The sequence below is a fragment of the Somniosus microcephalus genome, unplaced genomic scaffold (genome assembly GCF_052327205.1).
Source record: "Somniosus microcephalus isolate GS21.2 unplaced genomic scaffold, FLI_Smic_1.0 unresolved_chr8, whole genome shotgun sequence".
Taxonomy (NCBI): Eukaryota; Metazoa; Chordata; class Chondrichthyes; order Squaliformes; family Somniosidae; genus Somniosus; species Somniosus microcephalus.
The window spans coordinates 16891885-16905215 of NW_028225186.1; the positions used below are offsets into that span (position 1 = coordinate 16891885).

The window sequence follows — 13331 nt, forward strand, 5'->3', positions numbered from 1 at the left end:
AGAGAGCAGTCCCTTCGAAATGCTGAAAGGGAGGAGGGGAAGATGTGTTTGGTGGTGGGATCATGCTGGAGGTGGTGGAAATGGCGCAGAATGATCCGTTGAATGTGGAGGTGGGTGGGGTGAAAGGTGAGGACAAGGGGGAACCCTATCATGTTTCTGGGAGTGAGCGGAAGGGGTGAGAGCTGCCGTGTGGGAAATGGAACAGACTCGGTCGAGTGTCATGTCAGCCATGGTAGAGGGGGATCCTCAGTTGAGGAAAATGTAAGACATACCGGAAGCACTGGTATGGAAGGTGGCATCATCAGAACAGATGCAACAGAGACAGAGAAACTGGGAGAATGGAATAGAATGGAATGGATAAATCCCCAGGGACTGATAATCTACATCCTAGTGTTCTTAAGGAAGTGGCCCTAGAAATAGTAGATGCATTGCTGGTCATCTTCCAAAATTCGATAGACTCTGGAACAGTTCCCATGGATTGGAGGGTAGCTAATGTTACCCCACTATTCAAAAAAGGTGGTAGAGAGAAAACGGGGAATTATAGACCGGTAAGCCTGACATCGGTAGTGGGGGAAATGCTATGTGGATGTGGTGTATTTGGACATTCAGAAGGCTTTTGAGAAGGTCCCGCACAAGAGATTAGCGTGTAAAGTTAAGGCACATGGGATTGGGGGCAAGGTACTGACTTGGATAGATAACTGGTTGGCAGACAGGAAGCAAAGAGTTGGAATAAACGGGTCTTTTTCCGAGTGGCAGGCAGTGACTAGTGGGGTACTGCAGGGATTGGTGCTAGGACCCCAGTTATTCACAATATATATTAATGATCTAGACGAGGGAACTAGATGTAATATCTCCAAGTTTACAGATGACACAAAGCTGGGTGGGCATGTGTGCTGGGAGAGGAGAGAAGCTGTGTAACACTGGCGGCACACTATGTTACAGCTTGCCATGAACAGAGGGACAAACAGTAAACTCAGAAATGAATATATATAAACAATGCGAATGTATATTTATACACTCAGGGATATACCTGTTTATACACTGTATGAATAGAACTGCGTTTATGTGCTCAACCATAAATGTATTTTGATGCTTTGGCAACATAAGATGTAACTTATCATGCCAATAAAGCGATTTGAATTGCGAATTGAATTGTGAATTGGATGCCGAGAAACTCCAGTATGATTTGGACAGGTTGGGTGATTGGGAAGAAGCATGTCCGATGCAGTATAATGTGGATAAATGCGAGGTTGTCCACTTTGGTGGCAAAAACAGGAAGGCAGATTATTATCTGAACGTCAATAGATTGGGAGAAGGGGAAGTGCAACTAGACCTGGGTGTCCTTGTGCATTAGTCGCTGAAGGTAAGCATGCAGGTGCAGCAAGCGGTTAAGAAGGCAAATGGTATGTTGGCCTTCGTAGCGAGAGGGTTCGAGTACAGGAGCAAGGATGTCTTGCTGCATTGTACAGGGCCTTGGTGAGACCACATCTTGAGCATTGTGTGCAGTTTTGGTCGCCTTATCTGAGGAAGGATGTTCTTGCCATGGAGTGAGAGCAGTGAAGATTCACCAGACTGATACCTGGGATGGCAGGAATGACATATGAGGAGAGATTGGGTTGATTGGTCTTATACTCGCTGGAGTTTAGAAGAATGAGAGGTGATCTCATTGATACTTATAAAATACTAACAGGACTAGACAGACTAGATGCAGTAAGGATGTTCCCGATGGCCGGGGATTCCAGAACCAGGGGTCACAGCCTAAGGATAAGGGGTAAGCCATTTAGGACAGAGATGAGGAGGAATTACTTCATCCAGAGAGTGGTGAACCTGTGGAATTCTCTACCACAGAAGTCAGTGGAGGCAAATTCATTAAATATATTCAAGAAGGAGTTAGATATATTTCTTAAGGCTAAAGGGATCAAGGGATATGGGGAGAAGGCAGGGACAGGGTACTGAATTTGGATGATCAGCCATGATCTCATTGAATGGTGGAGCAGGCTCGAGGGGCTGAATGCCTACTCCTGCTCCTATCTTCTATGTCTCTATGTTTCTATGTTTCTATGAGTCCTTACAGCAAGCGTGGTGGGAGGAAGTGTGGTCCAGGTAGCTGTGGGAGTCAGTGGGCTTATAGTGGATGTTGGTCGATAGCCTATCCCCAGAAATGGAGACAGAGAAGTCGAGGAAGGGAAGGGAAGAGTCGGAGATGGACCATGTGAAGGTGAGGGAAGGGTGGAAATTGGAGGCAAAGTGAAAGAAATTATCTAGTTCAGGGCGAGAGCAGGAAACGGCACCAATACAATCATCGATGTACCGGAAAAAGAGGTGAGGAAGGGGACCTGAGTAGGACTTGAACAAAGAATGTTCCACATATCCCACAAAAAGGCAGGCATAGCTAGGGCCCATGCAGGTACCTATAGCAACACCTTTAATTTGGAGGAAGTGAATGGAATCAAAGGAGAAGTTGTACAATGTGAGAACAAGTGCAGCCAGGCGGACGAGGGCGGTGGTGGATGGGGACTGGTGGGGCCTCTGTTCAAGGAAGAAATGGAGCCGCTTAAGGCCGTCCTGGTGGTGGATGGAGGTGTAGAGGGAATGGACATCCAGAGTGGAAAGGAGACGTTTGGGGCCAGGAAACTGGAAACTGTTAAAGTACGGAGGGTGTTGGAAGAGTCGCGCATGTAGGTGGGAAGGGACTGGACAAGTCGAGAAAAAATAGAGTAAAGATAGGAAGAAATCAGTTCTGTGGAGCAAGAACAGGCTGCAACAATTGGTCAACCAGGGCAGTCTTGTTTGTGGATCTTGGGAAGGATGTGGAAGTGGGCAGTGCAGTGTTGAGGAACTGAGAGATTGGCGGCCATGGGGGGAAGATCTCCAGAGGAGATGAGGTCAGTGACAGTCTTGGAAACAATTGCTTGATGTTCAGTAGTGGGGTCATGGTCCAGGGGGAGGTGGGAGGAGCTGTCAGAGAGTTGCCGTTCAGCCTCCGGATGGTAGAGGACGGTTCTCCAAACAACAACAGCACCACCTTTGTCAGCAGGTTTAAAGACAATGTTAGGGTTGTATCGGAGAGAACGGGGTGCTGCAAGATCAGAGGGAGTTAGGTTGGAGTGGGTGAGGGGAGCAGGGAACTGGAGATCGCCGATGTCATTTCAGTCCCATTCTATGCACTCCAAATAAGGTGGATGAACTGAAGGTGTTGATAAACACATGGGAGTATGATATTGTTGCTATCACGGAGACATGGTTGAGGGAAGGGCAAGACTGGCAGCTCAATATTCCGGGGTACAGAATCTTTAGGCGAGACAGAGGGGGAGATATAAGAGGAGGGGGTGTCGCAATATTAATTAAGGAGTCAATTACTGCAGTAAGGAGGGATGATATATTAGCAGGGTCCTCTAATGAGGCCATATGGGTGGAGCTTAAAAACAAAAAGGGGGCAAGCACTTTGCTGGGAGTGTACTATAGGCCTCCAAACAGTCAGGGGGAGATAGAGGAACAGATATGTAGGCAAATCTCAGAGAAATGTGCAAATAATAGGGTAATAATAATGGGGGATTTCAACTTCCCCAATATTAACTGGGATAGTCAGAGTGTGAAAGGCTCAGAGGGTGTAGAATTCTTAAAGTGCATCCAGGAGAGCTTTTTGAGCCAGCATGTAGAAAGTCCTACAAGAGAGGGGGTGGTACTGGACCTAATTCTAGGGAATGTGGCCGGCCAAGTGGAAAAAGTGCTAGTAGGTGAGCACTTTGGTGATAGTGACCATAATATGGTAAGATTTAAGGTAGTCATGGAAAAGGACAGGGATGGGCCGGAAATAAAGGTTCTAAATTGGGGGAAGGCCGATTTTAATAGGATAAGGCAGGATCTGGCCAAAATGGACTGGGATCAGCTACTTGTAGGAAAATCCGCATCGGAGCAATGGGAGGCTTTCAGAAGGGAGATTGAGATCATACAATGGCAACATGTTCCCGTAAAGGTCAAGGGTGGTTCCAAAAACCACAGGGAACCTTGGATGTCAGGGGATATACGAGAATGGATTAGGAAAAAAAGGAGGGCTTTTGGTAGATACAAAAGGCGAAAGACGGAGGAAGCCCTGGAGGAGTACAAAAAGTGCAGGGGGATACTTAAAAAAGAAATTAGGAGATCAAGGAGGGGCCATGAAATAACACTGGCAAGCAAAATAAAGGAAAATCCGAAGATGTTTTATAAGTATATTAAGGGTAAGAGGATAACTAGGGAAAAAATAGGGCCCATTAGGGACAAAAGTGGCAATCTGTGTGTGGAGCCGGAAGATGTAGGAGGGGTTCTAAATGAATTTTTTGCATCTGTTTTCACTATGGAGAAGGACGATGTCGACATAGAAATAGGGCGGGGGGACTGTGATATGCTCGAACATATTAACATCGAGAGGGAGGAGGTATTGGCGGTTTTAGCTGGCCTAAAAATGGCTAAATCCCCAGGCCCGGATGAAATGTATCCCAGGCTGCTGTGTGAGGCAAAGGAGGAGATTGCGGGGGCTCTAACACATATATTCAGGACCTCTCTGGCCACAGGGGATGTGCCAGAGGACTGGAGAACCGCTAATGTAGTACCATTATTCAAGAAGGGTAGTAGGGAAAAACCGGGGAACTACAGGCCAGTGAGCCTAACATCAGTGGTAGGAAAATTATTGGAAAATATCCTGAGGGACAAAATTTGTCTCCACTTGGAGAGGCAAGGATTAATCAGGGATTGTCAACATGGCTTTGTCAAGGGAAGATCATGTCTGACTAATTTGATTGAATTTTTTGAGGGGGTGACTAGGTGTGTGGATGAGGGTAACGCAGTGGATGTGGTATACATGGATTTCAGTAAGGCCTTCGATAAAGTCCCGCACAGGAGACTGGTCAAGAAGGTAAGAGCCCATGGAATCCAGGGTGCCTTGGCACGTTGGATACAAAACTGGCTTAGTGGCAGAAGGCAGAGGGTGATGGTCGAAGGGTGTTTTTGTGACTGGAAGCCTGTGGCCAGTGGGGTACCACAGGGATCGGTGCTGGGTCCCTTGCTGTTTGTGGTCTACATTAATGACTTGGATATGAATGTAAAGGGTATGATCAGTAAGTTCGCGGATGATACAAAAATTGGTAGGGTGGTAAATAGCGAGGAGGGTAGCCTCAGTCTGCAGGACGATATAGATGGGTTGGTCAGATGGGCGGAACAGTGGCAAATGGAATTTAACCCGGAAAAGTGCGAGGTGATGCACTTTGGGGGGACTAACAAGGCAAAGGAATACACAATGAATGGAAGGACCCTAGGCAAGATGGAGGGTCAGAGGGATCTGGGTGTGCAAGTACACAGATCCCTGAAGGCGGCGGAACAGGTGGATAAGGTGGTAAAAAAGGCATATGGGATACTTGCCTTCATTAACCGAGGCATTGAATATAAGAGCAAGGAGGTTATGATGGAGCTGTATAAAACACTGGTTAGGCCACAGCTGGAATACTGTGTGCAGTTCTGGTCGCCACACTACAGGAAGGATGTGATCGCGTTAGAGAGGGTGCAGAGGAGGTTCACCAGGATGTTACCAGGGCTGGAGCGCTTCAGCTATGAAGAGAGACTGGGCAGATTGGGTTTGTTTTCCGTGGAGCAGAGGAGGCTGAGGGGGGACATGATTGAGGTGTACAAAATTTTGAGGGGCATAGATAGGATGGATGCTGAGGAGCTTTTTCCCTTAGTAGAGGTGTCAATAACTAGGGGGCATAGATTCAAGGTAAAGGGCGGGAGGTTTAGAGGTGATTTGAGAAAGAACTTTTTCACCCAAAGGGTGGTTGGAGTCTGGAACTCACTGCCTGAAAGGGTTGTGGAGGCAGAAACCCTCACAACATTTAAGAAGCATTTGGATGTGCACTTGAAATGCCATAGCATACAAGGCTACGGGCCAAATGCTGGAATATGGGATTAGATTAGAAAGGGCTTGATGGCCGGCGCGGACACGATGGGCCGAACGGCCTCTATCCGTGCTGTATTACTCTATGACTCTATGACTCTAAACCAAAAGAGAGAGTAGACAATGGTAATGCAGTAGATGTAATTTATCTGGATTTTCAGAAGGCCTTCGATAATGTACCCCATAATAGACTGATGAACAAGGGCAGAGAATTCAGAGTCAAGCGAGAAGTAGTGGAATGGATTGCTGGCTGGCTTAAGGAGAGAAGGCAGATAGTCCGACTACCGGGTAGTTTATTCACAGTGGCAGAAGGTGGGTAGTGGTGTTCCACAAGTATCAGAGCTGGAGCCACTGCTGTTCGCAATTTATATTAACGATTTAGACTTAGTAATCAGAAACACAATTTATAAATTTGCAGATGACACCAAATTGGGGGGAATAGTCAATACTGGGGAGGACTGCAACAAGTTACAGGAGGACATTAATAAACTTGCAGAATGGGCATAGCATTGGCAAATGAATTTGAACACAAATAAGTGTGACGTATTTCATTATGCTAGGAAGAATAGGGAGGTCAGCTTAAAAGATCTTTAAAATTATGAAAGGTTTTGATAGAGTGGATACAGAGAGAATGATTCCACTTGTGGGGAAGAGCATAACTAGAGGCCATCAATATAAGATAGTCAGCAAGAAATCCAATCGGGAATTCAGCAGAAACATCTTTACCCAGAGAGTGGTGAGAATGTGGAACTCGCTACCACAGGGAGTGGTTGAAGCGAATAGTTTAGATGCATTTTAGAGGAGGCGAGGTAAGCAAATGTGGGAGAAGTGAATAGAGGGTTATGCTGATAGATTTAGATGAGGAAAGACTGGAGGAGGCTCGAGTGAAGCATAAACGGCGGCATGGACTGGTTGGACCGAACGGTCTGTTTCTGGCGGTATGTTAATAATGAGTGATTAAACCCCGGGATTGTATTTATTTCAGTTCTATTCTTTGCACTCCAAACCAATCAGCAGCTGTGAACCGTTCACTGATTGAAATACGAGAAGTCCCGATGGATCTGGAATTGTTCATTTAATGTTGGAAACGCTCCGCAGGTCATAACTCAGGATTTCCAGCTTTGCTTCAAAGTATTGCAGGTCCCGTGTGAGTTTCCATCCAAACTTTTCAACAAATAACAAAATCAAGAAACTACCCTCTCTACCAAAAATCAAATGGCCCGTACGGGGATCGAACCCGCGACCTTGGCGTTATTAGCACCATGCTCTAACCAACTGAGCTAACCGGCCATTGGTTTTGGTTCATGTGTATAAGCTTATATTTTCGAGACTCTAGCTGACGATTTCCTGCATTAATCTTTCAGCATACACCTGCAGTTGTCAATCATACACTATCCTATTGGCAAATACTGTGCATATGTCACTGTGTGCCACACAAGACAACAGCCAACACAAGTGCCAGGCAATGGCCAGCTCCAACAAGCGAAAGTCTAACCACCGCCCCTTCACATTCAACAGCAAGAAAATCACCGAATCAGCTACCACCATTACCAAGAACAACTTGCATTTATATAGCACCATTAACGTAGTAAAACGTCCCAAGGCGCTGCACAGGAGTATTTTCAGACAAAACATTTGACACCAATCCACATAAGGAGAAATTCGGGCAGGTGACCAAAAGCTTGGTCAAAGAGATAGATTATAAGGAGCATCTTAAAGGAGGAAAGAGAGGTGGACAGGTTTAGGCAGGGAATTCCAAAGCTTAGGGCAACAGAAAGGTTGAGCGATTATAATCAGGGATGCTCAAGAGGGCAGGATTAGAGGAGCGCAGATATCTCAGGGAGTTGTGGGGCTGAAGGAGATTACAGAGATAGGGAGGGGCGAGGCCGTGGAGGGAATAGAAAAGCAAAATATTATTAAAATGGAGAGAGACTACAGAATGCTGCGGTTAAGAGGGATCTGGGTGTCCTCGTACATGAAACACAAACAGTTAGCATGCAGTAATTAAGTAGGCAAATGGAATGTTGGCCTTTATTGCAAGGGGCATGGAGTATAAAAGTAGGGAAGTCTTGTTACAACTGTACAGATGAGGCCACGCCTAGAGAACTGCATACATTTTTGTTCTCCTTATTTAAGGAGGGATATACTTGCATTGGAGACAGTTCAGAGAAGGTTCTCTCGGTTGATTCCTGGGATGAAGGGATTGTCTTAGAGGAAAGGTTGAGCAGGTTGGGCCTATACTCATTGGAGGTTAGAAGAATGAGAGGTGATCTTATTGAAACATATAAGATTCTGAGGGGGCTTGACAGGGTAGATGCTGAGAGGCTGTTTTCCCTCACGGGGGAATCTAGAATCAGGTGGCATAGTTTCAGAATAAGGGTTTGTCCATTTAAGACGCAGATGAGGAGGAATTTCTTCTCTCAGAGGGTTGTGAATCTTTGGAATTATCTACACCAGAGAGCTGTGGAGCCTGAATCATTGATTATATTCAAGCCTGAGATAGACAGATTGTTGAACCATCGGAGAGTCAAGGGTTAAGGGGGAACAGGCAGAAAAGTGGAGTTAAGGCCAAGATCAGATCAGCCATGACCTTATTGAATGGTGGAGCAGGTGCGAGGGGCTGAATGGCCTACTCCTGCTCCTATTTCTTATGTTCTTATGTTCTTATAAGGGCAGCCGGTGCATGGGAACACCATCACCTCCAAGTTCCCCTCCAAGTTACACACCATCCCGACATGAAAATATATCACCATAACTTCATCGTCACTAGGTCAAAATACTGGAAATCCCTCCCCAACAGTACTATTGGAGCACCTTCACCTCATTGACTGCAGCGGGTCAAGAGGGCTTCTCACTACCACCTTCTCAAGGGCAATTAGGGATGGGCAATTAATGCTGGCCTTGCCAGCGATGCACAAGTCCTAGGAACAAATTACATTCAATTAAAATCGTCACGACTGAATGTGGCAGGATTGCAGAGCTTTGATCTGATCCGTTGGTTGTTGGATCACTTCGCTCTGTCTACACATGCTGTTTCCATAGCTTAGAATGTGTGTAGTCCTGTGTTGTAACTTCATGAGGTTGGCAGCTCATTTTCAGTACGCCTGGTGCTGCTCCTGAAATGCTCTTCTACACTCCTCATTGAACCAGGGTTGGTCCCCTGTCTTGATGCTAATGGTAGGGTGAGGGATATGCCGGTCCATAAGGTTACAGATTGTGGTGGAATACAATTCCAAAACTGAGGCCCCCTCTGCCCTCTCGGGTGGACATAAAAGATCCCATGGCACTATTGGAAGAAGAGCAGGGGATGATGAGGTTTACCCCGGTGTCCTGTAGCCAATATTTATCCTCAAATCAACATCACTAAAACAGGTGATCCTCGATTATCACATTGTGGGAGCTTGCTGTGCACAAATTGGCTGCTGCTGTTTTTCCTACATTACAACAGTGACTACAACAGTGACTACAACTACATTGCCTGTAAAGCGCTTTGAGACGTCCTCAGGTGAAAGGCGCTGTAGAAATCAGAGTCTTTCTTTTACAGCCTTCGAAGTCACAGAATCACAGAAACCCTACAGTGCAGATAGAGGCCATTTCGGCCCATCGAGCCTGCACCGACACATATCCCACCCGATCCCCGTAACCCCTGCACCAACACATATCCCACCCTATCCACGTAACCCCACGTATTTAATCCCCCTAACACTAAGGGTTAATTTATCATAGCCAATCAACCTAACCCGCACATCTTTGGACTGTGGGAGGAAACCGGAGCACTGACAACTGACAAAAACCAAAAATCAACATAAATTGAATTTAACAGCAAAAGGAGTTAAAGCAGGCCGGTTAGCTCAGTAGGTTAGAGCGTGGTGCTAATAACGCCAAGGTCGCGGGTTCGATCCGCGTACGGGCCATTTACTTCTTGATGGTGTGGGTAGTTTCTTAATTTTGCTATTTGCTGAAAAGATTGGAGCTGCAATACTTTGAAGCAAAGCTATAAAACCTTAGTTCTGCCGAGAACTCAAGGAACTGGAAGGTTGACCTTGTGTCTATCTGTCCACAGATGGCGCTGATCTACAAATTACTCCTACTGTTCGTGTGGCATAATGGATAAGGCGTCAGACTTCGGTATTAATTTCTAAAATTATCAGGATATTGCAGGTTCGAGTCCTGCCACGGTCTTTTTACACACTTTTTAATTCGTGTTCAGTTTTATAAAACCAAACCGTGTTCCCACTTGCAGTGAACCGATGAAATAAAATAAAGAATTTACAGTAGAATCGCTACGAGCAGGGTTAGTAACCTGTGTGCGACATGCCCATTGGATTTCGAGTCCAACGCCTTAACCACTCGGCCATCGCAGCTGCACATTAACAATGAGAAAATAGTTCCTACTGTGAGTGAGTCAGGAACTAGCTCAGAGAAGACAGGTCACAAATACTCACTGATAAATCCAGCAGGGAATTCAGGATTAACATCTTTGGCCAAAGAGCACTGAGAATGCAGTAGTTGAGGCGAATACTACAGATGCATTTAAGAGGAATGGAGAAAGGAATAGAAGGATATGCTGATAGGATTTTTTAAATTCGTTTATGGGATTTGGGTGCACTGGCAAGGCCAGCATTAAATGCCCATCCCTAATTGCCCCTTGAGAAGGTGGTGGTGAGCCGCCTTCTTGAACCGCTGCAGTCCGTGTGGTGAAGGTACTCCCACAGTGCTGTTAGGGAGGGAGTCCCAGGATTTTGACCCAGCGACGATGAAGGATCGGTAATATACTTCTAAGTCAGAATGGTGTGTGACCTGGAGGGGAACTTGGAGGTGGGGGTGTTCCCATGCGCCTGCTGCGCTTGTCCTTCTAGGTGGAAGAGGTTGCGTGTTTGGCAGGTGCTGCTGAAGAAGCCTTGGTGAGTTGCTGCAGTACATCTTGTAGATGGTACGCACTGCAGCCACGGTGCGCCGGTGGTGGAGGGAGTGAATGTTTAAGGTGGTGGATGGGGTGCCAATCAAGCGGGCTGCTTTGTCCTGGATGGTGTCGAACTTCTTGAGTATTGTTGGAGCTGCACTCATCCAGGCAAGTGGAGAATATTCCATCACACTCATTACTTGTGCCTTGTAGATGGTAGAAAGGCTTTGGGGAGTCAGGAGGTGAGACACCCGACGCAGAATGCCTAGCCTCTGACCTTCTCTTATTGTCACAGTATTTATGTTCAATGGTAACCCCCAGGATGTTGGTGGTCAGCTCATTTGTTCATGTTGGACCAAGGTTTTAATGAAGTCGGGAGCCGAGTGCTCTTGGCAGAACCCAAACCAGGCATCAATGAGCAGGTTATTGGTCAGTAAGTGCCACTTTACATCACTGTGGATGACACCTTCCATCACTTTGCTGATGATTGAGAGTAGAGAGTAGACTGATGGGGCGGTAATTGGCTGGATTGGATTTGTCCTGCTTTTTGTGGACAAGACATACCTGGGCAGTCGTGCACATTGTTGGATACATGCCAGTGTTGTAGCTGTACTAGAACAGCTTGGCTGGAGCACAAGTCTTCAGAATGATAGCCGGGGTGTTGTCAGGGCCCAGAGCCATTGCTGTATCCAGTGTGCTCAGCCTTTTCTTGATATCACGTGGAGTGAATCGAATTGGCTGAAGGCTGGCTTCTGTGATGGTGGGGACCTCAGGAGGAGGCTGATATGGATCAGGCCAGGTGGTCCGTATAGTTTCATTTTTATTATTTTGTTTCGTAGCGGTTTGTTACAACTAAGTGGCTTACTCGGCAATTTCAGAGGGCAGTTAAGAGTCAACCATATTGCTATGGGACTGGAGTCACACAAAGGCCAGACCAGGTAAGGACGGCAGATTTCTTTCCCTGAAAGACATTAGTGAACCAGATGGGTTTTTACGACAATCCGATAGGTTCATGGTTACCATTACTGATTCTAGTTTATTTGGGGGGTGAGGAGAAATAGAGAAGGAGGAGGCTCGTGTGGAGACCAGTTCGTGCAAATGGACTGTTTCTGTGGGGCAGACTCTATAATATTATGTAAGACCCGTTTTAATCAGACACAGAATGATCCGGGACTGACAGCACATCCCTTTTAAACAGACACAGCATGACCAGGGACTTACAGCACATCCCTTTTAAACAGACACAGAATGATCCGGGACTGACAGCACATCCCTTTTAAACAGACACAGAATGATCCGGGACTAACAGCACATCCCTTTTAAACAGACACAGAGTGATCCTGGACTGACAGTACATCCCTTTTAAACAGACACAGAATAATCCGGGACTGACAGCACATCCCTTTTAAACAGACACAGAATAATCCGGGACTGAAAGCATGTCCCTTTTAAAAAGACACAGAATGATCCGGGACTGACAGCACATCCCTTTTAAACAGACACAGAATAAACCGGGACTGACAGCATGTCCCTTTTAAACAGACACAGAATGATCCAGGACTGAAAGTAGACCCCTTTTAAACAGTCATGGAATGCTGCCTGACCTGCAGAGTGTTTCCAGCATTTCATCTGTTTATATTTCAGATTTCCAGCATCAGCACTATTTCACGTAATTGGCTCTGTGGCGCAATGGATAGGGCATTGGACTTCTAATTTGTGTGACAGATTTAAATATTCAAAGGTTGTGGGTTCGAGTTCCACTCAGAGTCGGATTTTGGGTCAGGGTTCGGTGGTTCCTCCACTGACGGTACATTTTGCAGTAAATCTGTAATTCAGAGAAGGGAAACTACCGCCCGACACTTTCCCTCTGAGTACTCTGAACCCCTGAGTCAGTTACACAGAAGCAGGAGGAGGCCATTCAGTCCCATGGCCGTTTTACATCGGAACAGGAGGAGACCATTCAGTCCCATGACCCTTTTACACAGTAACAGGAGGAGGCCATTCAGCCCCTTTAGCCTGTTATACAGGAACAGTAGGTGGCCATTCAGCCCCTCGAGCATGTTACACAAGGACAAGAGGAGGCCTTTAACGCCTCGAGCCTGTTGCATTGGACAGGAGGAAGCCGTTCAGCGATACAAGATCTGTACAAGAACAGTAGAACTCCATTAAGCCCCTCGAACCTGTTACATAGGATGAAGAGGAGGCAAATCAGACCCATGATCCAGTTATAAAGGAACAGGAGGAGGCAATTCAGACCCACGAGTCTGTTTCACAGGAACAGCAGGAGGCCATTCAGCCCCTCAAACCTGCCACACATGAACAGGAGGAGGACATTCAGTCCCTCAAGCCTGCTACACTGGAACAGGAGGAGGCAATTCAGACACACGTGTCTGTTATACGGGAACAGGAGGAGGCCATTCAGCCCCTCAAGCCTGTTATACATGAACAGGAGGAGGCCATTCAGCCCCTCGAGCCTGTTATACATGCACAGGAGGATGCCAT

At 46.5% G+C, this 13331-nt stretch overlaps 2 non-coding genes across 2 annotated transcripts; both read right to left on the reverse strand.

The window, feature by feature from the left end:
* Nucleotides 1–7142: 7142 nt before the first annotated feature.
* Nucleotides 7143–7216, reverse strand: trnai-aau (transfer RNA isoleucine (anticodon AAU)). The gene has a single exon. It is a non-coding gene; the product is annotated as a tRNA-Ile (tRNA).
* Nucleotides 7217–10207: 2991 nt separating this feature from the next.
* Nucleotides 10208–10290, reverse strand: trnas-cga (transfer RNA serine (anticodon CGA)). Its single transcript has one exon. It is a non-coding gene; the product is annotated as a tRNA-Ser (tRNA).
* Nucleotides 10291–13331: the final 3041 nt, after the last annotated feature.